The sequence below is a fragment of the Hesperophylax consimilis genome, chromosome 8, assembly GCF_061612785.1.
Source record: "Hesperophylax consimilis isolate HC1 chromosome 8, BYU_Hcon_1.0, whole genome shotgun sequence".
NCBI classification, from domain to species: domain Eukaryota; kingdom Metazoa; phylum Arthropoda; class Insecta; order Trichoptera; family Limnephilidae; genus Hesperophylax; species Hesperophylax consimilis.
Genome location: NC_142843.1, coordinates 25044899 through 25072194, shown reverse-complemented (window position 1 = coordinate 25072194; position 27296 = coordinate 25044899). Strand labels below are relative to the sequence as shown.

Sequence of the window (27296 nt, the reverse complement as noted above, 5' to 3'; positions counted from 1 at the left end):
TTCTCATGCCACCATGCTTTACATACAATACATTCTATCCAATCTTCTGTTGGTGGATCTCGATATTTCTCCTTGCATTGTGGGCAAAAATAGTCCTCAGAAGCCTGTTTTTGTGCGCTCTTTAAACAGTTATGCAAGCTGGAATCTCCCGCCTTACGCTTTGTGGTGTTTTTGGTGCGATTTCCATGGTTTTAAATATTGGTTTTCGGACGATTTTTGCATCTGCATCTGTCTGCTTCTGCTGAAGTTTCTTTTTATAGGGACTTGAGATAATTATTTCAGACTTGCAAACATTTTTCAGTTTGCGTAAAACCGCCGAACTTGAACAACGTTAAACCCAATAGCTCTGTCTGTCTTAAAGCTAAAACAGGGTTACGTTTTAGAAATCCATACACCTAATCCTTGCCAGCCATAGACTAAATTAGACTAGACACGGCATATTCATTTAAAAATAACCCCAACACAATTTTGGTTTGGTTCACGTGCACATTTATGAAAAGGCCCACGCACTGTGTCGCAATGCGAAATGGGCACTGTGCATTGCGTTTTACCTTTTGTCGGTCTAGAGTAAGCTATTTTGCTTCTCAGCTATGCTGGGCAGGTTCATTTTTTCAATCACATAAATAACCCAGTTCCAAATATTTAAATTTGAATTATGTCCATATTACAACACCTCTGCCAACAAATTCTCCGTGGTTTCGCTTACGAGTTTGAACGCTTGTACAAGGAGTTTAAACAGAGTTGGGTTGTTAAGTTCATCTCCATATTTGTGACGTACGCTACGTGGCGTTATTTTTAAAATGAATTTAACTAGACAGGGCTAATCTAGTATAATACATCAATGTTGCCAGCCGTTTTTGTAATGTTGTCAAATCTGTTCTCGATCTTGTTGATTTCAGCATACTCGTAAACAATTTTTCTCATTGTCGGCATAGTCTGGACGTAGAACATTTCGTCAGTTTTTTACAATAATCAACGATTTCGGCCTGAAAATAAATGAATAATTATTAGATCAATAGTTTCACAAAAAAATGACATCTGCACGATGAATTGAGTATCTATTTATCTAAAAATCTACCTCTCTATCTGGTGTAAATGTCGGACGATATCTCCCCATTGAAGTTGCTATTAATTTTAGTTTTAGGCGTTTACGCAGAGTGGCTTCACTGATCCCAACTATATCCCAATATCTGCAGCAGCCCGCTGACTCTTTCCCTCTTTCATAAGGCTTTTTGCAGTTTCTTTTTGCTCTTGAGTGCAAGATGACCTCTCCGGGTGCTTTTTCACGTACACACGTGGCATATTTCACTGTAAAAAAATAACGAGAGTTGAAATATTATGCTATAAAATCAATTTTATCTATCGGGGTAAGTGTTCGCACTCGTCCAACTGCGAACGCTTACCCCAGCACACTTACCCCATCACACCAAAATTCAATAAACTCTAAAAATCAGATTAGTGGTTATCTTTATTAGAATTATGACTTTGCACCCGTCTAACTAACAATATTTCACTAAAAATTATCATAAACCACGTCACTCTGACACAGCTGGTTACACAATAGCACACATCGGTAACAGAGATGAAAAATTTAAGAAAAGCACGAAAAAAAGTAATTTACCTACCAGTTTTTATTGACAAATCAGCATCCACTGTACACATGTCCTGCTTCGGCGCGATCCAGAAGGCTACTGAATTAAGGAACGCGCGGGCGCTTAACAGGCACAATCTTGTCGGAAACATCACTGCGAACACTTACACTCCGCGTACGGTTACCCCACGTGACTCTATTGGTTTTTGTACTGTTTTTGCAAATAAATAAAATAAAAAAAAAAAATAAAAAAATGTTAAGGCCTATTAAAAAGAGATAACCTACTTTGGTGTTTAGTTCAGATTACCGACTTCACAGGTGAGGAATTTTCTTTCCAAATTTTTAGATTTTTCTAGCTAGGTAACTTTTGGTTTCTTATAAAATTCACAAAATTGTTTTTTTTACTTACCTATGGGCACTTATTTTACTTAAGGTAACCAAGGCATAACATAGTGTAAGAGTAATTATTAGGTTTCTGGGAATCTTTTCGTGGTAGTCCTGACCTCCCATCGATAACGTAATTGCCATATTTGATATGCCGTCAAACTGATATGTGCGTGCAGAGGACTTTGGTGACTTCACGCCAGCCAACATTGGTAGGATCCCAGTAGCAGTTGTCTTAGCAGCCAGTAGCCTTGTCTATGTCGAAATGACGTCGTAGCCAGTTCGAACCGTTAGGAATTTTCAGTAATGTAATTATGAATGACAATATTAAAATTACAAATTTTGGTAGATCAGAAATATAAACATTAAATCTTGCTGACATTTTAACGGTATCCCTAGTTTATGAAAATACCCCATTAATATTTGAATAATTATTACTGAATGTATCAGGACCAAGGGGGTGAAATATATCACGGTGAGTCTATATGTTTTGCATTAGCTAAGACAGCGATAAATGAGTTGCGTGTACATCTTCAGATCTCCTTGGGGGTCTGCACCACATGACACACCTCAGACTCTATTATGTATGTTACATGCAACTCATTTAATGCCAATTTTACCTGTGTTTGCTAACGCAAAAGATACAGACTCACCCCCCCCCCCTGAAGGTGAATTCCCATTCTTTATCCTTGGTTTTTATAATCTGGCTTATTTGCCACGTAGATGGCATTTTAATAATAACTTTATTGACCTCAAATTGTAATATTTAATTACTGAAGACAATATTGCCGGGGCACCGGCAAGGCAAGGGTCCTGGGTTCGTGTCCTAGATGTGACCGTATCCTGTTCTGATTTTTCTGTTTCAGATTTTCGTTTAAAAATCGCTAATATTGTCTTCAGTAATTATAGATATGACCTTGATAGTGCCCAGTGACGACATGTGGAATTTTTTTGTTGTAATATGTAAAAATAAAATTTTCCAAAAACAGAAAAAAATTCATCGGAGACCAAAATGCCATACACATTTTTTACTCCGAAAAGCTCAGTAATCACCGGTTAAATTTTGTCGGGTACTTCCTAATTACCCTGTACCCATACAAGAGGCGCCAGAGTATCAAGACTCTAAAAATGTTTTGAAGTTTAAAATATCGCACTTACGAACCTTTTCATTTGTTTTTATAATCTGGCAAAAATGGGGCCAGTTATTTCGCAGAAATTCAAATGGCCATTCAGCGCCATTTTGATTTTTTGACAGTTAAAAGGTTCCCGTTAAATGCCGATTCTGTCCGTTTCAGCTTTTGAATAAAATGTGATTAGCTGAAGAGGACAACTATCGTGTTGTTAAGGCGAAGCTTAATGTCAAATCACTATTTTGATTAATCTTTATAACGAATTGGTGTACATTATGAATACCAAAAAATATGCTTTAGATAAATTTAAGGTTTTCCTATTGCTTCGCTTGAGTAGAATACAAATAAATAAATAAAATTGCTCAGTAAAAAATATAAATGCTAACTACTAAATTTTTTTTTCAATATAAATGTATGAACGCGTAAAGGAAACAACTTTAAAAAAATACAGTATTATAGCTAAGATTATCTGTGACAGTTTCACTTGATTAACTTTTTTGCTTCTTATAAAATTATTTACAAAATAAATAAAAACCAGTTTTTTGCTTGAAATCGAACGTTTCTAGACTCCGTTTGTCAAGCTATTTTAATGCCTATTACCTACGATATAAGGTATACCAAGAATATACATATTTTTGGCTTGTAGCTTCCTCTTAAGTTTGTCAGCTTATTACAATTTGATAGAAAGCTGAAACGCACCTAGAAACGGCGTTTGACGGGGACCTATGAAATGCAAAAAAAAACAAATTGGCGCTGAATAGCCATTTGATGACAATGTTGCATTTGAATTTCTGCGAAACAACTGGGCCAAAGTTCTTAACGGTAAGATCGGGAAGTTTGTAGGATTATCGGAAAGAATAACAGGCGGCTGGAGCGCGTTTTTAGGCAATTTCGTTCGTGATTTCGTTATAATTTCATTGTCATTTCGGAACATTGAGGTATATTATTTAGGAAGTGCTTCGCCTCGAAGTGCAACAATTTTTTAGGGACTTCTTTACATATTATTGGGATGGAGTATTTTTGGACAAATTGTTTGGTACGCATTATTGCCGTTGATGTACTAGGTATTAGTATCCTGGTATGTACCTACTGCAAAATAATGGCGTCCTTTCAGGCAATCTTCTATCATCAAGCATTTCGTGTCGTAGCAAGGACATTATTATTTAATAAGTTCGCCGTCAGGCCGCTGTACGTGATTACGTTAGCAATTTTTTTTTCATACCATTTTGTACCAAATACGTAGGCACCGTCTTTATGGTGGACAATGACATAATTATGTACCGCCGTCACATGTTAGAAGCGCTTTATTTGGAACAGCAACCTCGAATTACGTCGCACGCATTATTCCAAATATTGTGAAAACGAAGGCTACGTGGTGTTTTGCTTTTTTTTCTCAATTTTGTAAATTACTAAGATTTTCAGGAAAATACGCCAAACATCTTTCTATGGTACTATATTTCACATCGATAGCTTCGCCAATACGGCGCGCGGCTAGCGTACGGGCCAGTCCCCACTACCAAATAAATGATTTAGCAGTCAAAACGGCAATGTTGTTCTAATACAAAACTAAAAAGCAATAACTGACAACATTTTATTTACAACTCCAACCCTATTTGTGTAGGTGTTTACAACTGACTCAAGTAATACCCATGAAGGGATGCGTAATACACGCATAACTTTAGAAATTTGGAGTAGGTATGCTTTATGCTTTATGGAAATTTCATTACCTCGATCCCATTCGACAGTAAAATGTGGGCAGCTCATTTTTGGTTATATTTCGCCAAATTATTTCAAAAGTTGAAAACTAAATCATTCTTATAAATATTTTGCAGCAGCATCGCGGCACCAATCTCCGCTAAAACAATTTCGATTAAATATAATTGTCTACCGAAATTTTACATTAAGAAGTTAATCTCTTGGGATTATTAATCCGCGCATACAAAAAAACGGCCTTGGTTTTAATATTTTTCAGCTCGGTGTGTGTGAGGTTTTAGTTTCCAATATGAATTAGCTCTATGTATTTTAAAAGTATTTACTACTTTGGAGTTTGAATTTGAATGCTGATTGAGTAAAGTGTTTTGCGTCCAATTTCAGTCAATTAGTCTGTTGATCAATATCTTAAAATCGACCGTGGGCGTAAGTCAAAGATTCTAGAATATCCAAATGGACACAGTAGAACAGTAGCTCACTTGACAAAATCATATAGAAGTCAAATTCTAATAATAATTATTGACAGTCTAAGTCAAGGGTTCCCAACCCTTTCGAGGTAGAATCTTATAAGAATTTTTGATTGTGCTTTTTTAATTCTTAAAAACTTTGACCGTAATCGCTTTCGTGGATAGATATGTTGTAAATTAAATAATTTCAGTATCGCCCCAGTGAAATATAATTATTCAGAATTGAAACGTTGTTTGAAATTGCTGTATACACGTTTAGTGGCTAGATCTTAATGTCCGGGTACTTCTAAACCTTCATCTTTCCCTACTCCTTCCCTTCGCCATTCCTTCATGTTTCGTTTAAATTTATTAATATTATCTTATTCTTCAATGATATATTTAATCATTTATTTATTTTAACAAACATACTTGTAAATAACTTTTAGATACCTCCATAGTTTACCTATCTAAATGTAAGGTAGCGAAAAGCCACTAGGAAAGAATGGCACTAATACGTAGATTTATAATGCCATTGTATGGATTATTGAATCATTTATCAATATTGTAACGTATTTACTCCAGCCAACCGTTCGAGTTTTTCCATTCATATCAAATAGTTTTATGACAAAACATTTCGCGTGAATAATCATATTTGAATTTCTTCGTGAACATTATTATAGTTATGCGACGATTGCATTGTAACCGAAGATTAAATAATCTACAAGGTTGTCATAATCGCTGATTTTCTGTAGTACGATTATCCGAAAATAAATTTTAAGTTTGTCGATTTCAAAGGCTTATTTTTTGTCTTTGTCCAATGATAAATTTCCACATTCAATAACGGATAATTTTCTACACCCAAACCTGGCTGGCAAATGCTAGCATTTTTTTTCGCCCGGTGTAAATATGTGTACTGTGTTTTTTCGCTGAGTTTAAATATGCGCACTATGTTTTTTCGCGGAGTGTAAATATGCGTACTATGTTTTTTCGCGGAGTGTACTTACACTGCTGTAATATAGATAGAGGTGGTATATCGCTGAGTCTAGACGCAAGCATTAATTGCACATTTTTTCTGTGTTCTTTATTCTGCCTTTGATTTTTTTCACCCTGCTTACTAGCGGATACCTGTTCTTTTTTTCTTTGTTGCCATATTCCTTTGCCTTTGTTGTTATATGATATTGGTCCATAGACATATGAATATTTATTGGTCGGTTTTTGTATTGATTTGTTGATGATAAACATACCTACATGTTATCTGGGTTATAAATTTGAGAATGTTGTCTATATATTTAGGGATTCCGTATTATAGGCCAGTACACTTAGCGCCAAAAGCGCATATTTATGCGTACTGTGTTTTTTCGCTGAGTTTAAATATGCGTACTATGTTTTTTCGATTGAATTTAGAAGATGGTTAGTCAATAGTCACATCTTTGAATTTTTGAAACATAAATTAAGTATTTTTTTAAATTTATAGGAATCTATTTACAATTAGTAATGCAAACACATAATTTACATTGAGATTCACTGATGAATCTCTTTAAAATAATGATTGAAACAAACATTGTTTAGCAACGGCAAGGGAATTATTATGGCGTATGGATGGATGTATATCAAGTCCACAAGAGGTCCTTATCATTTAATTCCGCCAATGGATGCAGAACGGAACATTTTTAATCGTAGCAATTACCATTTGTATTATCTTGAATTAAATTAGTTATGACATCGATGCCTTTAATATGACTCAAGCCCCAAGATATCGATAATAATAATCTAGTCATTTCACATTCTTCATTATTTATAGATTATAAACTACTGCGTATATTCAAGTATTGTTGTTAATAAGATAATAATAAATATTTCGCCTTAATCAGCATCGTAAAAACTTCAAACCATCAAAGGAAAATGAGTCAACCATACAATTATTCGAAAACCCTCCAAAACCCAGTCCTTATATTGGCACGGGATCTCCTAGTGAGGACAAGATAATATTCGACATATTTTTGAAATATTTATATCTCATATTATATCTTCTTCTTGAAATCTAAAAATTATAATACTGTAATAAAAAAAAACACACACACACAAAATATTTAGTAAGGACCTAGAATCTTGAACGATTTTTTCTTTTGTATCATTGATTTTAAAATTTTCCATAAATGTAACGTTTAAAGTTTTGTTAAAACGATTAAGGCGAAGCTTAAGGCGATGCACTACTTCGTGTAATATTTTAAATTGAGCCGCCAACAATAACAAACCTTACGTAGATGGCGATAAGGTTTAAATTCCCGCTTAACACATCCGCCTGTTTTGATTTATGCAAGAAAAAAACATGGCCAAAAAGTGCCTTTTATTTTATTTTGCGGATGTTCAGGCATAAATATTTAATTTTTTTTCGATCATTTTATAAATAACTTAATTTTAAGTTATTAATTTGCCACATTATACAATAAAATCATAATCGAAAATGGGTTCGTAAGTAGGAGATTTTGAACTTTAAAGCAGTTTTCATAGGCCTTATACATTATTTTTTTCTGGGCTTATAAAAAAAACTTATCTAAAAAATACTCGATTATTTCAAAGGCCAAGATGTATTCTACTCGCAGAATTTAATTAAAGCATCTGAAACATTTCTAGGCGACCAAATTTTCAAACCAAAAACACATGATTTTGCTTTAAAACGTATGGCATCGCCTTAATGCCAAATCACTATTTTGATTAATCTTTATAACGAATCGGTGTACATTATTAATCCCAAAAATTATGCTCTAGATAAATTGAAGGTTTTTCTATAGTTTCGCTTGAGTAGAATACAAATAAAAAAAATAAATTACTCAATAAAAAATATAACTGCAAACTACTAAAAAAAAATTTTTGTTCAATAGAAATGTGTGAACGCGTAAAGGAAACAACTTATAAAAATACAGTATTATGGCTAAGATTATCTCATATGTGACAGTTTCACTTGATTAACTTTTTTGCTTTCTTATAAAATTATTTACAAAATAAATAAAAAACAGTTTTTTGCTTGAAATCGAACGTTTCTAGATTTTGTTTGTCAAGCGATTTTAATGCCTATTACCTATGACATAAGGTATACCAAGAATATACACATTTTTGGCTTGTAGCTTCCTCTTAAAGGGTGAACAGCAGAGGGGTGCTAAGCGCTTATTTCAAGACTTACAATGAAATCCACGATAGAAAACAAACGAAAATCAGGAACAAATATACTTGCGTACTAAGAAATTGTAAATTACCGTCTATTACTCCCCTACCAAATTATCATCTATTACACCCGTACTAAGTACAATTATTGCGACTATTATATAGCAGCTTGCACCTGTTTATAAACATACCTGATGCGCGGGCTTCCCCTCGGGAAATGTTTTATAGATATGTATTAGAAGTTTTGAGAGCTTATAAGAAATAAGAAGAAGAAGTGAGCTTACGGGATAATATATTTTGCAATTGGATAGTAGGTATATTTATTAATTTTCGGGAAATCGACAGTTTACATTTATTTCAGTTTGTACATAAGTATTATACTATAGCCAAAATAAAACCAATTATGGATTTCCTCCTTGTGACTTTACCTTTACTAAGACAGCATAATAAGGAATAAGTAAATTAAATTTAGAGTATATATTATATATTTTGTATATATAGAGGTCGTCAATTGGCAATCTGGCGTTATTGCGTTAATTAGTAATGCGGCTATAACCATAACCAATACAAGTCTGCATTAGGTATGTCTAAATTAAGGGGAAGCTACAAGCCAAAAATGTGTATATTCTTGGTATATCTTATATTGTAGGTAATAGGCATTAAAATCGCTTGACAAAAGGAGTCTAGAAACGTTCGATTTCAAGCACAAAATTGGTTTTTATTTATTTTGTAAATAGTTTTATAAGAAAGCAAAAAAGTTAATCAAGTGAAACTGTCACAGATAATCTTAGCTATAATTCTGTATTTTTAAAAAGTTCTTTCCTTTACACGTTCATACATTTCTATTGAAAAAAAATTAGTACGTTACATTTATATTTTTTATTGAGTAATTTATTTTTTTATTTGTATTCTACTCAAGCGAAACTATAGAAAAACCTTCAATTTATCTAGAGCATAATTTTTGGGATTAATAATGTACACCAATTCGTTATAAAGATTAATCAAAATAGTGATTTAGCACTAAGCTTTGCCTTAAATCAGCACAAAAATAAACATCGCAAGACAGTTTGGTTTTGAAATTAAACAATTTCTAAAAATGTGTAATATTGGTGATATCTATACTATATACGGATTATGTGGTGAGTTCGTCATAACAACCATACGAGGATATACCGGGCCATAGTATCAACCTAATCACTTGTGGTAGTTGATGACTGATGATTGATGACTAACACAATTTGTATCAGGTGCCCAGTTCCTACTTAGTAATAATTAATACCTAATAGGTATATTTAGTTAGTAAGTAGTAAGGCAGTGAGGATTCCCCTGTGAGTACACCGTACAGTACAAGTACACTGTAGGTACTGAGTGTGCTCTGTGCCGACTCCGACAGTATTTTATGTAGGGTAATGAAACTGAGCAAGCCAGTAAAAGCCTTCTGTATCTGTGTGCGGAGAGCAATAAGGAATCTAGTGTAAGCTACTTTCCTCCCTCATCACTTCCGTTCCCCATCCAAAGGGCTGGATTTATATAATTACTTTACTTGATTCATTACCGTACTTAATAATATTTTCACTGTCAAAAAAGTTATTTTGATGTTATTTACCTGTTACTCGGTATTTTCATATAAAAAACTGACACTTTTTAAATATATCATCTTAAACATTAAACAGTTGATACTAACCCCTTAGAGACCGATTTTCTTCAAATTTAACATAAAAAAAATCAACTTATAACTTAATTTAAACTTAAATAAACAAAAGTTCTACCACAACTTCGACTCCAAATTTGATGTGGATTCACCAGTTTCCCGCTCGTACCACTATTTTCCGGACACCATGTAATACATTGATTATCATAGCATGAATCTAATAATTTGCTATAATTTACCTTGAATTCCATTCATATTTCTATGTTTACCCGTGTTGGTTATTTCAAGGAATTAAAATATCAATATTATGACTATTCTTAGTTCTTAATCGATGAAATTATATTTGGTTTTTTACTATTATTTTCTTTGTTTTTATTTACCTACTACGCTATAAATGGGGAAAAAGGTATAGGTCAACAGTTCGAAACTCGTAAAGCCCCTAGTACACCTTGGGACAACGCTTTGGGCCACCGTTTGGCGCCAACCCACCAACGTGTGAACGCTGTTGGCGCCAAGATCCTTTAATGTGTGCATAAAAAACCGACAATAATCGGGTTGGCCGACCCATGAATACAGGGTTTCCGGGGTGAAAGTGCAGTAACTTCGGGAGATGTACTTTTCAGCTACAAACGAAAAATTGCACCGGCGTGTGCGTACTGCATTATTATTGCTTTTGGATCATTTAAAATCGACCGGCCGATCCTAGAACTAACACCCGCAACCCCCCCCCCCCCCTTCCCACACTTTACAGCTGGTAACAGAACAGCTGTGATTTGTTTACTTTAAAGAAATAATATAAACAAATTCCTCACATGTACTCACTATACATGTGGGTTACATAACTCGATAATGGGCTAGAGGGCCTGAAGGCCGCTTGTTACGTAACAAGAGATTACGTTACGTTACGAAGCTGCAGATGAAATACGCAACAAAGTACGAGTTGTAAATAATATCACTTTACGTTTACATACTTGCATGCAAGCTTAAGGTGGACATTTTGAAAATCTGTTAAATTAGTAAAAAAGTGATGACATTAGTTAAGTGTTTAATAAGATATTCATATTTTTATCGTTAAAAGTGTAAATTCCTATTATTATTTTAGTGCAGTTCTCTTTGTTCTTCGAATTTGCTTTAAAAAATCATAAAACAGACGATTTTGAAGCGCATTGTTATAACTTCGAACTCTCGGTTTACGCGTCACTGGCAAATAATAAACAACGTCACCAGTCTCGCGCTCGACAAGCACACAGCGAATTTATCGGGTAAGTGTATACCTCCACTAAGGATTTTTAGTAAGTATGTCTTTTTGTATGGAAAAAAAAGTTGGAATTTCGAAAAAAGTTATTTATCTGTTTTGCTCCTACCATCATGTAGAATCACCTCTCGAAGTTACTGCGCTTTGACCCCGGACACCTGTATACGCCAAGTTGTACTTTGGGCCAGCGTATTGGACCAATGCATCGGCCCAACGTGTACTGGCAACATAAGATTTTCGTAATGATAATAGTGACGACTTTTATAAAATTTTACTTCACTGAATAGATTTCTAACCTCTCTAGGTTAAGTGTTAAAATGGTTCTACCTATTTTTACCCATTTAAACACGACTTTTGCTTTTGTATTTAAAAAAATTGTCTGGTATGAAACGTTGGATTTATCATTTTACATTTTGATCAAATATATTTTTTAATATTTCGGCATACGCCACCAACACATTTGCTGAGAGTTCGTTAATCAAATTGAATTCTTTAAATACATTTACTGATTCCGGTATGAAAAAAAGGTCAATAGAACTGCAAATGCCTAAGAAAAAAATTATCAATTAATTATCAGAAAATATAAGACCCCTTAGTAATAAATTTAGAGAATTTAAAACACAACTAACGAATTTAGACTTAAAACTAAAAAAGTATGTTTCTAAAAATCATTTATTGTTTTATAATTTAAACAAAAAACAGCAACAGCAACACATCAATGAAAATCTTCTTAAAAACCAAATAAATAACACTCTCCCAAACACACAAGCATAGCTTTTGTATTATTTGACATCTAAATAAAAACATAGATAAATAATAAAAACAAATGTTAACATATGAATAAATAATAATAATAATAGTCTGCTTTAAATTATGTTTTATTTTTATGTAAATAAATTTCTTAAAATTTAAACTAAAAATATATTACAAAAAAAAAACAACTTATTTATTTACAATTTAAAGAAACAAAAAACAGCTTCATTATTGAATATCTTCTTAAAACCCAAATAAATAACATTTCCCCAAACACACCAGCATAGTTTTTTTATTATTTGACAAATATATATTATACGAATGAATTATTACTCTGTTTTTTTTTTAAATAAATTTCTAGTACAAAATAAAATCATTATAATATTACAGGTTCCCAACATATTAATTTTTAGTAGCCCTAAAGAAGTTTTAATTCCATAATTTATTATTTTTTTAAAACCCTTTAAGTTATTAGATATTATTTTTGCATGGTAGGCAATATCGGGGCAGCGGTCCTAGATCGCCGAATAGACAAATCGGTTCAACTCCGAAATTGGGACCGGCGACCCCGGTCAGGTCAGCTAGCGTTGAGTCACCCAGTGTGTAGTGAAATCGTGTTGATTTTGGCGTCAGTTTGCTTGTCAACCAGTTCTTCATCATAATGTACGCAGAACCATTCTTATTTTCTGATACTTAATTATTTAAATTACGTGATATATATATATGCATACTAACTGGCTTATTCTATTATAATGATCTTTTGTTTTAAAATAATTATTGAATTTTTTGCAATCCTTTTATTAATTAAAAAAATTGCTATTGTGTAGTTTAAGTGTGCCTATAGTGAGAAAAGATAGCAACAGTCTGGTTGAAATACACAATCAGTGAGAAGAGATAATAAACTGATTTAATTCAGCACATGGGCGAATGTTCCGTTTCAGATCTAAGCGATTGCAATTGACCGGTCAGTGGCTGAGTTGGCATCGCGTTTGGGTTCCACCCAGACGTTTCCTCGGCTGGCTAAGTCCTCCATCACAACACAAGCAAAATTTTCCGCTTACTGTTGCGGTAGTAGGAAATTTTCAATTACTGTCGGATTATTCGTAATCCGGGAATGCTTTCTTTAAAAAAAAACCTACCTTAATTCACCCCTGTGGTCCGGACGACAGTGGCGGCGTCGCGACGCCCCCATTTCCCGCCCCCATCCCCATCAGTGGGCGACTAAACGGCGCCGCCCAAGGCCGCAATCCTCCATCCACCATCCGTTCCTCCAGTCCACACGAAACCAACTAAACGTCCAACACCTCCGTCAACTTCGTGCACAGGGTCCACTTAATCACACATCTCGACTATCCCAGATCTTCCAGATTCATTTTCAACAACGGTTTCTTAGTTTGATGTTTAGTTTTAGTGAGGATTCCTCTCAGTTTTCCATTAACCCGTAATGGCGTTTCCGTATATTAAATACTGAGAACATATTATCTTTTCTTTAGTGTCTTCCTCAAGTATCTCAAAATATTACGAATGTTTAATTATATTTATATGTATACATATACATATATAGTTTTATGTATGTCACACCTAATCATCATTATTCTTAAATAATTATATTTATATGTATACATGCACAGTGTAAGTACGTAACACCTTGTCATCATTTTTCTTAAATTATTATATTTATACGTATACATTTATAGTTTATGCACGTAACATCTAATCATCATTATTCTTTAATAATTACATTCATATGCATACATATATATAGTTTAAGTACGTAACACCCAATCATCATTATTCATAAATAATTTTTAAAAAGGTTTAATTTTATTTCTGATATTTTCTCGTGCTAAAACGACACTTTGTGTGTACGTGTGTAGGTATTTAGGTCAAGGTTTATAGTGAGAACATATATTATAAACTGGGTTGATTTATGTAAATATATTGATTATTTTGACATGAAATTTCGATCAAGTTTTCTGTGAATAGAAAGAAGTATTTTTGTATTTTCCCTAGAATTATTGTATTCTATCGATAATAATTATTATATTCACATACATTTTTTAACATTTTACAAAACTGAACAATAATTTCTTTTGGAGGTTGACGGCCTTCGTTGCGTAATGGTCTACGCATTCGTCACTGAGTTAGGAGGTTGCGGGTTTGATTCCCCATGCAGAGCAAAATATTACAAATATGATTTTTTTAAATAGTTCACAGGTGCTAAAAGAAGTCTAGATGTTGTAATGCTGTATTGTTAAGTTCGATGAACTTTACAACATCGGCTCTTGTTGTCTTTGTAAAGAGACAGATAAATAAATAATATATATTTAATATCACGTCGAAAGCATTTCAGACGCATAGTGACCGAAACGCAAACAATAAGTATTATCATGAAGGTACTTACTATCAGAATTCTTATAAATTACTCACTTTATATTGAGTCATTATCTTTTTACATTGTTTGTTATAAAAACAGAAGACACTCAGGTGTTTCATATTAAAAATTGTTCACAGTACAAATAGTAATTAACCCTTCAGGCCTCTGACATATTGACCGTTATATTTCTTCAAGAAGCTGTCAAAAAGTCAGAGAATTAGTGTGTATTTCCGCTTCTCAATAAAATCCATAGGAATAGGATATTTCTGTACGTGTCCGAAAATTAAAAAAAAGTGTTCTTGAAAGGTAATAAAATACACTTTCAAATTTTATTATTACAAATATATAGTTATTGAAATATTAAAATTTTTAATGCAAACATAAAAAAGTTTATAAATGGCTCGCATTAGGTTTTGTCGTATAAACATTGAACTAAAAATTACATATGTTAATAAACAAAATGTATTCTAAATATTAATACCACCTCACTTTTTTCTCATTCATATAAAAATAGTTAATAAAATTCATAAATTTTTCTCAAAATGCGGTCGGAACCCTTGGTTTGATAGAGATGTACATTTTAATTATTATGTGGTTGACTTATACATTTAAATGTAAAGCTTGATTTTTATTCTTTTTAACGCCGTTTAATTCATAATTCTAACTATGACGGTAAGGGCGATACTACGATTTATATGAGACCATATAAGTTGTTCAAAAAGCCAACAAATTGACTCTACGTGTACTAGATCTGTTTGTTCCTAAAACCGAACAAATTAGCCTGAGAAGTTAAAAGATTATTCAATTTATTATCTTCATCAACGCCACCGTAACGGAAATCAGCAATAAGTGTATGTAGTTGTCACCGTGTTCCACGAACCATTGTGAATGTAACGGATGCCTCATAGCCCTTTTGGCCAAAGTGTATTCTCCGCTCTCCAGAGTCTCCAGTACTTCGCGGAGTGAGGAAAACGGAAAAATTTTGTCGTTTGTGAAACTGTTTTTTTGTTGTTTGTTAATAATGTTTAAAATATGGAGCAAAGCAAGGCTGAGGTTCAATTCCTAGATGCGACTGAATCTTTTTCTGATTTTTCTGTTTCAAATTCTCATTGGAGAGTCGCTAATATTGTCTTCAATTATTTATTAAATAATACAATTACCAATAATACAAAAATATATATATATATATGCTTAAGGCATCATTCTTTTGACGGTAATGTATCATAATTCATAATATCTATTATGGATTAATCGATTTACCTCTTCCACGATGCTTTTGTTATTTATTTACAACTATCCGACTTATTAGACTCTCAGCATCGCCCTGGTGAAAGACCACCATTCAAATCGGAACGTTGATGCTTTAAATGGATTCAGACATTTTTGAGCAGATCTGAATATTGAATCATTTAAGATAATATCGACTCGCAATTAAAATATGAAACAGACAAGGGACAGAAAAAAGAAAAATAAAAAAACGGTCGCAAGTCGCAACTGGGATTCGAGCACAGATCCTCTAGTGTTGCCGGAATCTGTGTTCGAGCGCCAGTTGCAACCGTTACCCTTTTTTCTTTTTCATATTTTCATAGAGAGATATGAGATTTATAAGCTTCTATAAGGACGAGTTGTTCCGGAGAATTTGAACAATTCATCAAATTTCAACGTTCATTTTCAAGTTCTGTGAAAGATTTTTTCTAGTTCTGTTTTTATTTCAGTTCTGTCAAGCAACTACCCTATAATGATACAATAACAGAACTTGAATAGAACTTTCACAGAACCCAAAAATGAACGTTTAAATTTGATGAAGTGTTCATACTCTCCGAAACAACTCGTCCTAAGTATTCCTAAGACGGGTTGTTTCAAATAATTTGAACAATTCATCAAATTTCAAAGATGAATTTCAAGTTCTGTGAAGGTTCTATTCAAGTTCTGTTATTATTTCAGTATTGTGTAGCCCCTGGCCAATAATGATATGATAATAGAACTTGAATAGGATCTTCACAGAAAATCAACTTTGAAATTTGATGAAATGTTCAGTGAAACAACCCGTCCGTAAAAAAATGATATTTAGTTTTGAATATCCAGGTACTTCCCAGTTTTCCTTTTCCTCAACTTCTTATCCCTACTGCTTTCAGTCTTAAATCATACCTCAATAGGGTATTTTCAACTGTCGAAAAAAATGCTTTAATTTTTTTATTTATTTTTATATTGAATTTAAAATGTGTCATATTTGATTCGCCGCCAAAAAGTCTATTACCAGCCAGTAGCGTTTTCTAAGTCATAACGTAGTTAGTTCGAAATGTTCGGTTTTAGATGTTTTTGCACTTATTTTTATGAATTTTAATTCGAATCCCGGGAATTTATCTTTCTTTAAAAAAATATAATTCACTTCAACTAGTGCAGCGAAATGTCTGATATGAGGTATGAGACACGTTTTCAAACACGTGATATTTTATTTATTATTTGTTGCCTTATAAGTAATTTATGAGTATTGTACATCGTATACATATGGTCAAATGTAAGAAAATGACAACAATCAAATTGTTCAAGAGATTTAAATGAAAAGCAGAGGGTAATAACAGGGTTCGTCTACATTTTTGCGATGTCCAAATGGTGTTTCCTCCCTCCTACAACCTACAACACGGAATTCTAAGACCCAGGTTCACTACGTTCTTTCAGAAGATAAATATGTTGTTGTTTTTTTAGTCATTGTTCACGATCTATGACTCCGCACTATTAACTACGTGATTATAGGTTTGACACTGGTATTGTGTTAACCACGTAGTTTGATATTCGCAAACGGGAGCTTGTTTCTCAAGAACCTTTTCACGAAGGCTGGCTGTTGAACGTAGGCGGTTTTTCCGTGCTGGTTGATAACCAAGGTTTCATAAGAAGTCTTTTTGGATGTATGGTGAAATGTTTTTTCATGCCGACTAAGTGTGGGTTTACGCTTATGGGATTTATTTAAAACTTAAACATTTTTTAAATTTTGTCTTCTAGTTATGGATTATAGAATTTCACAAGTTATAAACGCATCTTAAATAAACCTTTATTTCGACCGACAGCAAATTATATTTGTTTCCTGCAAGAAGACTGTTAAAATAACAAATCACTTAGCCTACGTGTCAACGACAATTGGTGAAAATTGGCATTATTATTGTATCTTTCGAGCGACGAAGTATTGATTCATCGTTGACATCTGATACGGTAAGTGGATGTGTAAATCGGCCTTTATATGAAGATAATAGCGGCATCGCCTTCGTACAATAGATTGACAATGCGGATTGACAAAGTGTTACGCGATTCGATTCTTAAGTCCAATTTACCTTGGCCGATATAACTATTTAAACTACCAAAACGATTCTTTGGATATGTCAAAAACATCTGTTCCCGTCGTAGGAAAATACAAAATGGTAATGATTTCCACTTTCGCAAAAAAAAACTCTGTCTGCATCCCCGCTTGCACTTTTTTCTCCTAAACCTCATTTTCCATCTCTGTAAGTTTTTATGATAGTTTAGCAAACATCATGGACTCTTATTTTTGAAATTTTCAAAGTTACTATTGTGTTTTGATATACACATAATTCGTAAATATACGATCATTGTTAATATACAATAATAATAATATTAGTTATTTAATATTATTTTTAGGCGTATAAGATCTATCAAAAAATTTATAAATAAAAATGCAAAAATCAGTCATTTTAAATACATGTAGGATAACGAAAGATTTTTTAAATATTTATGTTGAGGGATCAGTAGGATTTATAGGCCCTGTTAGGAGTTCTACCGAGCCGAACCCTTTGATGTGAAAATATTTGGAGTCGGTGAATTATTTTCCCATTTGATCTCTGATGAGTTAACGTGTTGTTCTTGTATTGTTTTGTATTTATTTTGCTTATATAAATGCACTTGCAAAATGTTGATTGACTAGATGATCATTTGTGGAAAAGTGTGTGGAAGGGTTTAGTTTTTCCTATGGGGAAGATTTAACCCGGACATAAAATCGGAAAAGTTATTGTATATTTCGGTCGTTAATATACACATAATTCGTAGAACTTTTATTGATGCTTTGTGTTGGCAATAATTTAATACCTAATTTGAGAATTTTATTAAAGCTTCAATAAAATATAATAGTGTCAATAAATTGATACAAAAGATAAAAGGTGTTGAACCTAGCCAATGATTCAAACTTTGAATCATTGGTTTATGATGAGGATTATAAAATATTATCGTTAGTACATTTATAAAACCATTTTTTTCCATTATGTTGTCATTTCCGTGGAAGAAGATTATGGGTTCGCAAAGTTATTTACTTGCATATCAATCGTCTCACACATTTCCCAAGGCCAACGGAGATCTTAAGAATTTGTTAATATCTTTAACTCGGCGGTTAGTCATAGATAAGCAATACGATACTATTTATATTATGTGGAAATTATTAATAAAAACGTCACGGAGTTTTTAGTACTGAGTATTAATTATTACCATGCGTGACTCGCAGCATCCTTGCAAATTTTTCTATAAAAATACATGGTACCTTCTGGAGTTTGATATCTTTTAACTAATTTTCACGATTTTTCGATGTAAAAAAATATTTTAATATATTTATGAAACAACGATGTCTGAGTATGTAACTTGTCAACATGGAAAGTTGTTACTTGAAAATCAAATTTTCTTGGGAAGGCACCCATCTACCAATAAAAAAACCAGTCTAATCGTCTAATGCCTATTGATCTGAAAACTAGCAAAAAATAATTATTTTACTAATGGCCACTGTACCTACAATCTAGGTACCATAGAATTTCCTCAAAAATATAAAGGATGTTGCACCGGAAGATGATAAGTTGAAACATTTGTACACTAATAATAAAGGATGTTGCACCCAAAGATGATAAGTTGAATAATTTATACACTACACTATAAAGGATGTTGCATCGGAAGATGATACGTTGAAACATTTGTACACTAGAATATAAAGGTGTTGCACCGGAAGATGATACGTTGAAATAATTGTACACTAAAATATAAAGGTGTTGCACCGGAAGATGATACGTTGAAACATTTGTACACTAAAATATAAAGGTGTTGCACCGGAAGATGATACGTTGAAACATTTGTACACTAAAATATAAAGGTGTTGCACCGGAAGATGATACGTTGAAACATTTGTACACTAAAATATAAAGGTGTTGCACCGGAAGATAATACGTTGAAACATTTGTACACTAAAATATAAAGGTGTTGCACCGGAAGATGATACGTTGAAACATTTGTTCACCAAAATTATGAGTACCTATGGAATGGAGCCAAATATGAAGTACCTACGGAGTAAGGTCGACAGGACGTGACTATTTACATATACATAGGTAGTAAGAAGAAAATAACAAGAAGATTATTATACATATATGTACCTAGTTCTTCTAAACTGTGCAACGGATTTTAATTGGGTTTTCACTATCATTTGGAGAATTTCTTCGGAAAGGATAGTGTAGATACTTTCTATAAGTAAGAAGAAAATAACAAGAAGATTATTATACATATATGTACCGTTTGAAAATGTTATCTCCAAATAATATAAAATAAAGTCGCTATACGCGTCTGTTGGTGCGCTTAGTTCTTCTAAACTGCGCAACGGATTTTAATTGGGTTTTCACTATCATTTGGAGAATTTCTTCGGAAAGGATAGTGTAGATACTTTCTATAAATATAATACACGTATATTATATTTATAGAAAGTAGAGAAAAGTCGATGTTTTATAATCAAGTCGTAAAAATATATTTTCGGGCAGTACATTGACAACGCTGGCTAAACCTCATGAGATACGAGTACATCAAAATAATGTACCACGGAATTGTATATCTTAAAATGGCCTACAGCAAAGACCGCGATGGTATGTGTCTTGTCTATGTGTACGAACACAAAGACCGCGATGGTATGTGTCTTGTCTATGTGTACGAACACAAAGACCGCGATGGTATGTGTCTTGTCTCCTAATCTCCTAAGGATAACCCCCAGCACCGCCGGGTACAATGTGTACCTGCTATGTGTGATAGGGTTTTCCAATAAGAGGTGTTATTTTGATATTCAATCGTAAAAGATCAATGGTTTCGTTGCTTGTGTGGCACGTAGCGCCGTCTTGTTGAAAGTAAACGCTGTCCAGATCAATACCATCCAATTCCGGCCATAAAAAACCATTAATCATCTCTCGATAGCGCAATCCATTCCCCATATAGAGCCCCAGATGTGACAATTTTGCTGGTTGACGAAGCCACCGAGGTGGAAATGGGCCTCATCACTCAAGAGGATTTGCATTTGATTCACTCAAGTGAATTTTAATAATTCCAATGCGTTGTTGAAGCGTGTATCGTTCCATTTTTATTAATGGCGTAGTTTCTACTTTTCAAATGTCAAAAAATGACAGCTTCAAAAGTAACATCTACCGAAATAGCGGGCTATTCAAAATAACACCTCTTATTGGAAAACCCTGTATTTTAGCAGGTTTGAATGATAATAAAGAATTAAAAAAGTATGTTTGTTAATAGAATCGATTATTACTGGAACACTGGAAGAGTATAACTGCTTGGAATCATTCACTAGTCACCGAAAATGTTAAAACACATTGTAATTAAAAAAACTACCGATCTTGTGCAATAGGAGATTTGACTCATCTAACGTTCTATTATAAGTATCACGTCGCGTCGTCTCGTTTGCGCGTGCGCAAGATGTACATGTTCCTGCACAATAAGTGTCAGCAGATGTAGATTCCACGTGACCTTATGGCTGCATCTTTTTCCTTTGGCATTACTATTATAAAACCCACTTTACCACTGAAATAAAAGGCTTACTTGCAAATTATAATTATTATTATATAAAACTTACTATAAATATTCAGTCAATTTGTACAATTTTGGGACTTGGGACTCTTGTTCGGTATTCAGATAAAAATAAAAACTTATCTCCGAAAATCAACAATATTGTTTGATCATAATCATGTATGATCATTTCTTTAAAGCAAGATTCGAACCTAATTGTCAAACTAAATTGCTAACTTTATATATATAATGACCTTCATTAGAGCAATGCCGGGCTCATGCACCAGTAAACCAGTAGTTTTACGTTACTGTTTATGTTTTTACCAACTAACTAACGATCGAAATATTTGCTGACCTTGAATATGCTTTGCAGCTGGAGAAATCGGCATTCAGGTGACCCTGCATCGTATTCAGTTCGCAGTAGTGACTTCATTCTTAGAACTTGATTGATGCATGTGGTCAATTTGCCCAGTCAATTTTCCAATGATTGTTAGCGTTTAAAATCGAACTGAAAAGTTGTCAGTCGTCACTGCATTCTTTACTTTTATACTCTTGTTATTTTATAGCTAATCGACAACGAGTAAGTCCATTCATAATTTTTGAATTTGTTGTTTTGACAACTGATAAAAAATTACGAAGAACTTCAGTAACTCTTTCTCACACTGTGATGTAATGAAACACATAGCTTTGTATTTCGTCATTTTATAGTTTTCAAAGTATTTGACGCGGTACAGTAACGAAAGTTTAACCACAGAAACCAAACCAGAAACAGAATACATTCTTGTTTTTATGACGAATTATTAAAATTGAACCAACATTTTTCTAGAATATTCCGCGATACACGTTAATGAAGGAGATTACTATGAAGATTCAAACCATTTTTTGTCGATGTATAGCGTACCGGTTCAAGCTACTGTACGTCAGATAACTTTGACATACAGTGGCTAGGAATATCTCCCTGTGCGAGCCAGAGACAAAGTTCTATGACAGCTTTGCTCTAGAACGTCATGCTGGTATGCCCTGCTTGAACAATAGTTGGTCGTTTAGCAATGCGTGGTTAGTGACAATACACTGGGCGCAATAGTGTATTGTCATGCTTTAGATTTTTATACTAAAGAAATCGAAATAGCCTGGGACTGAGCTTATGCAATGCCATGACTAATGAATTGACTTGGATTGACTTTCTGTCAGAGGGTCATACTAGAGACTAGAGAATCAACACCTAGCTCGATTCGTACTGCCATTCATTATCAGTCCTGATCAGTAGAATAATTTGTTTCTTACTTATATCCTCTCATTCCAATTCCTCGTTGATAAAATCCAGAGTCAATTCAACTTATTATTGGTTCTTGAATGATCACGGAAATGCATACATTATACAGTCAATTTGACCCCATTTGAACTGCTTCATTGAATTTATCAGGCAATTTGTGTATTTATCTTCATCATGGCGTTATCGCATTGTTTTCAACGGTCATCAATAATTTTTAAAAAATGTTTAATTTACAATGCATTTACTAAAAATCTTGCCTAAACACAACTTACTAACTTATGGAGATTAGGACCTTGGTGGATTCATACCTAAAGGTATACCTACCACTGATAGCTTCGTCCTAACTTCTTGCTCTTCATAGTAAACGACATACAGGGTTTTCCAATAAGAGGTGTTATTTTGAATAGCCCGCTATTTCGGTAGATGTTACTTTTGAAGCTGTCATTTTTTGACATTGGACAAGTAGAAACTACGCCATTAATAAAAATGGAACGAGACACGCTTCAACAACGCATTGAATTTATTAAAATTCACTTGAGTGAATCAAATGCAAATCATCTTGAGTGATGAGGCCCATTTCCACCTCGGTGGCTTCGTCAACAAGCAAAATTGTCGCATCTGGGGCTCGGAAAATCCAAGAGTTATTGTTGAAAAGCCTCTCTATCCTCAACGTGTGACTGTTTGGTGCGGTTTATGGTCCGGCGGAGTCATTGGACCTTACTTTTTCGAAAATGAGGCTGTAGCAACAGTTACGGTGAATGGATCGCTATCGAGAGATGATTAATGATTTTTTATGGCCGGAATAGGATGGTCTTGATCTTGACAACGTTTACTTTCAACAAGACGGCGCTACGTGCCACACAAGCAACGAACCAAGAAACCATTGATCTTTTACGATTGAATATCCTAAAAACACCTCTTATTGGAAAACCCTGTATTTATGTAACTAATAACATATTCATATTATGATTTCTTTCTAATAAACAACACACGTGTAACATTTTTCTAACTGGACGAGAAGTTACAATGGACTTATTATCGGCAGTACCACACTAAATGTTAAAGGATTCTATTTAGTTGTTCAAGATTTTTTGTTATTCACCATAAATTGTTAGTTTGCAGATCGCGATAGTTCAGTTTGCCTCGTCACGATGCCGCGGTTTAGTCAAATTTATGTTAGCGACAACTTCATGTTTTAAATTGGTTAAACATTCGAACAGCTCAGGATAATATTTTTAAATGATAGAACCCCTGATAGAACGGAGTTAGGACGGGTTGTTTCACGGAATTTGAACAATTCATCAAATTTCAAGTTAATTTGCAAGTTCTGTGAAGGTTGCTAATTTCTTTACAAAACTGAAATCACAACAGAACTTCAAAAGAACCTTCACAGAACTTCAAAATCAACTTTGATATTTGACGAATTATTCAAATTCTGTGATAACAACCCGTCCTTATTACAGATAAAAAATGTTAAGTTTTGACTAATTGTAATTTTGGCAAAATCACGGTTCCAGAATGAAACAAAGATGAGTATAATAAACGAGTAGTAATTTTTTGTTTCTTCAATACAAAACAGTTCCTACCTTTATTTATGACATCATTGTATTGTGTTGACCGATGCGTCTAGCAGTGTGTGTTGCTATGTTTGATTTTTTTATTACGAGTAACAACAATCAATGATTAAATTATTTTAATATGTTTGCATTGCGTGTATTTGGTGTCCTAATGAATTCCCATTTTAATTATGATCACTGCAATAATTTCGTCACGACCTCAAGGATGTGGGTGATGAGGCGAAGGATATGAATCACCATGTAATAATTATTACTTATAAGTAAGGAGTGACGTAATGTGACGATGCCTGATCACATGCTCAGTGCTCACCTCGACTCCGTTGGCTAGGTGACTATCTGCCTACCTGCATGTTTACTCGATATGAGTCTCGAAGCTAGCCTAGATAACCGGCTTTTGATTGACTGGACTGTATGTGTATAGGATGCAGTCATCTTGTTCATTGTAGCCCCGTTAATTAATACCCACATAATAGGGTGCAATACATACATAATGGTGATTTTCGTTTCAATTCTGCTGGACTTAAAACTGATCATATTTGCGAACGGTACCTACCAATTTTTTTTTATTATTTAAAAAAAAGTTGATTTGCTGTTCTGTACGACCCTGCCGATAAATACATTTTCAAACTACTAATAATTTGGAAATTAATTTATTTAATCAGATTTTTTAAATAAGATATTATCGTCATACACCTGTCTGAACTGCATCTACAACATTTATTTCGTAGCATCCAACCTAAATAATTATTTGTTATTTTTACATTTTGTTGTAAGCCATTTTTACTACTGTTAAATTTTCTTATAAACTCATTCAAAATCATTGACTCAAAAGTTTAACGACCCCTGGTTTAGGGAATACCCGCCTGGCTCAATTCGAGCCCAAAACCCTGTAAACAAAGTACAATAAGTATTGCCACTCAAATGCGATATAATATAAATCTTACCGGCTGCGCCATTGTTGTATTATGGTGTGGTGGCGGAATTTATAAGAATACTCCGTAGGTTCACAACAATTTAGGTTATTAATTAGGCGAAACAACGATTGTGGATGCGACTGATGTTGTCTATTCTAACTGTGATATGTGATGAGAGAGAGCTTAACCAAATGCAAAAACTTATATACAATGAACACTGTCTCACTCTAGTACTGCTCGAGTCATATTAACACTGTACGTATCCTACTTGTTAACCTTCTTCTAAGGACAACACATCAACAATAATAAGTAATTAAAGTAATTTCTTAGCGTGTAATGATTAATTACCATTAATATCTCCTGTAAAGTAGCATTTTTCGCATTGCTGCCGTGGTATAATGGCAACCACTGGCGACATTTTTTAGCAGTCGGAAGTCATTCTTGTACAGAAGAATTTTTATAGCCAATAATTTTTTTTCCTCTTGTCTAATGAAGCTTGACGTCATATTGAAGATTGAAAGCATTATTATTTTTTTATTATATACTATTATTTGTTTGGTTAGGAGATTAAAACGCTGATTTTATAAATGTCCATAGGTACTAAATTCCTGCCACACGACTGATAGCTTTGTCCCAACTTCTTGTTTTTTTTTCTCGTAAACGACTCAATTATAGCGATAAAAGTATTGTTTGTTTTTAAATGCATTTAGGAGATATTTAACGATATTTTGCAATTTTCACATTTAAAAAAATCCATATCGTAAACAAACAATATAAATCAACAGCTTATCTACCACTATTAAGGCAGTTAAAATTAACAATTTTATTTGATGCCTTGGTCGTAGATGTTCGTTTTGCGGGGTACCTACATGTTAAGAAAGTTCAGGGCTGTCAATTATTGTATTTGTGATTTTATATAAGCAACACAAGTCATCAGAGGCACTGCTGAAAACCACATGTAAAGAATGTTCAGGTCTGTCAATTATTGAATTAGTGATTTTATATAAGCAACACAAGTGATCAGAGGCACTGCTGAAAATCACATGTAAAGAAAGTTCAGGTCTGTCAATTATTGAATTTGTGTTTTTATATAAGCAACACAAGTCATCAGAGGCACTGCTGAAAATCACATGTAAATAAAGTTAAGGGCTGTCAATTATTGAATTTGTGTTTTTATATAAGCAACACAAGTCATCAGAGACACTGCTGAAAACCAGCTGTATTACGGGTCCGGAATGTACACCTGAGCAGTTACCTTTTTGTCAATATTGTCAAGTCAAATATTATGATGTGTAACAAGCCAATGATCTACTGACAGTATCATTTTTATTATTAATAATAATAATATTATTATATTATTCTTGTATAAATTTAGTTGACACAGTAGATAATCATAATTGACGCGTTCACTTGTAACACCTATTCTGAAGTTAATACATTTTAAGGCCCCGTAGTAAGCGTTCAAAGATGGTTTGAAAGGGAGATATGTAAATACGAATGTTAGAGGGAGCGCGCTAAAATAAAAAAAATGATAATAATTAAGCGAAAATGGTGAAAATATTTAATAAAACACGACTCGTTTGAAATAGAGCAAAAATCTCTCGACAAATGCTTTACTTAGTTGCATTTAAAGATACACTGTGATCATTTTCATGCCTATAAAATATTAAATAACATAAAAAACGTGTTTATAGTAATTTTCGGAGCTTACTTTTCGATTTTTTTTTCTATCGAATGAATTTCATATTATTAACGTTTCGGCATAACAAATGTATAGATAGTATCTTCAAAAATAACTTTTTTTTAGTTCCAATAAAAACTTAAAGAGTTAACGAGAAAGTTATTATAAATCGGTAGAAATAAGGTATGCGGGGGGGCTTAATTTATTTTGAATTCTTTCTATCATGAGTGAATGAATAGCATAGCTTGGTATTCACACAGTTCAGTTGTACTCAATTTGTATGCTAAACTATATAATAAATAAACTAATTATATGTTACACATATTTTTTATGGAATGAATATTTTAATATTGACTGCATATTCTGAATACAAAGCCCAACTTTTTTTTATTCGATGTTATTTCAATGTGATTAATAAAATTTGGTTTTTGATCAAGTTTACTCTCAATTTCGTTTACCCCGGTTCCAGTTGTTATCAATATTTAATTAATGTTTTATTTTATTTTATAAATTAATTAATTAATTCAATATTTTTATGGTGGAATAACTTATTTGGTAAGACCTCAATTTGTAATA

General features: G+C 33.3%; 1 protein-coding gene across 1 annotated transcript in view; it reads left to right on the top strand.

The window, feature by feature from the left end:
• The window catches only part of TM4SF (Transmembrane 4 superfamily), a 51819-nt gene that overhangs the window by 19635 nt on the left and 4888 nt on the right, over nucleotides 1-27296 (top strand). The window lies entirely within an intron of this gene.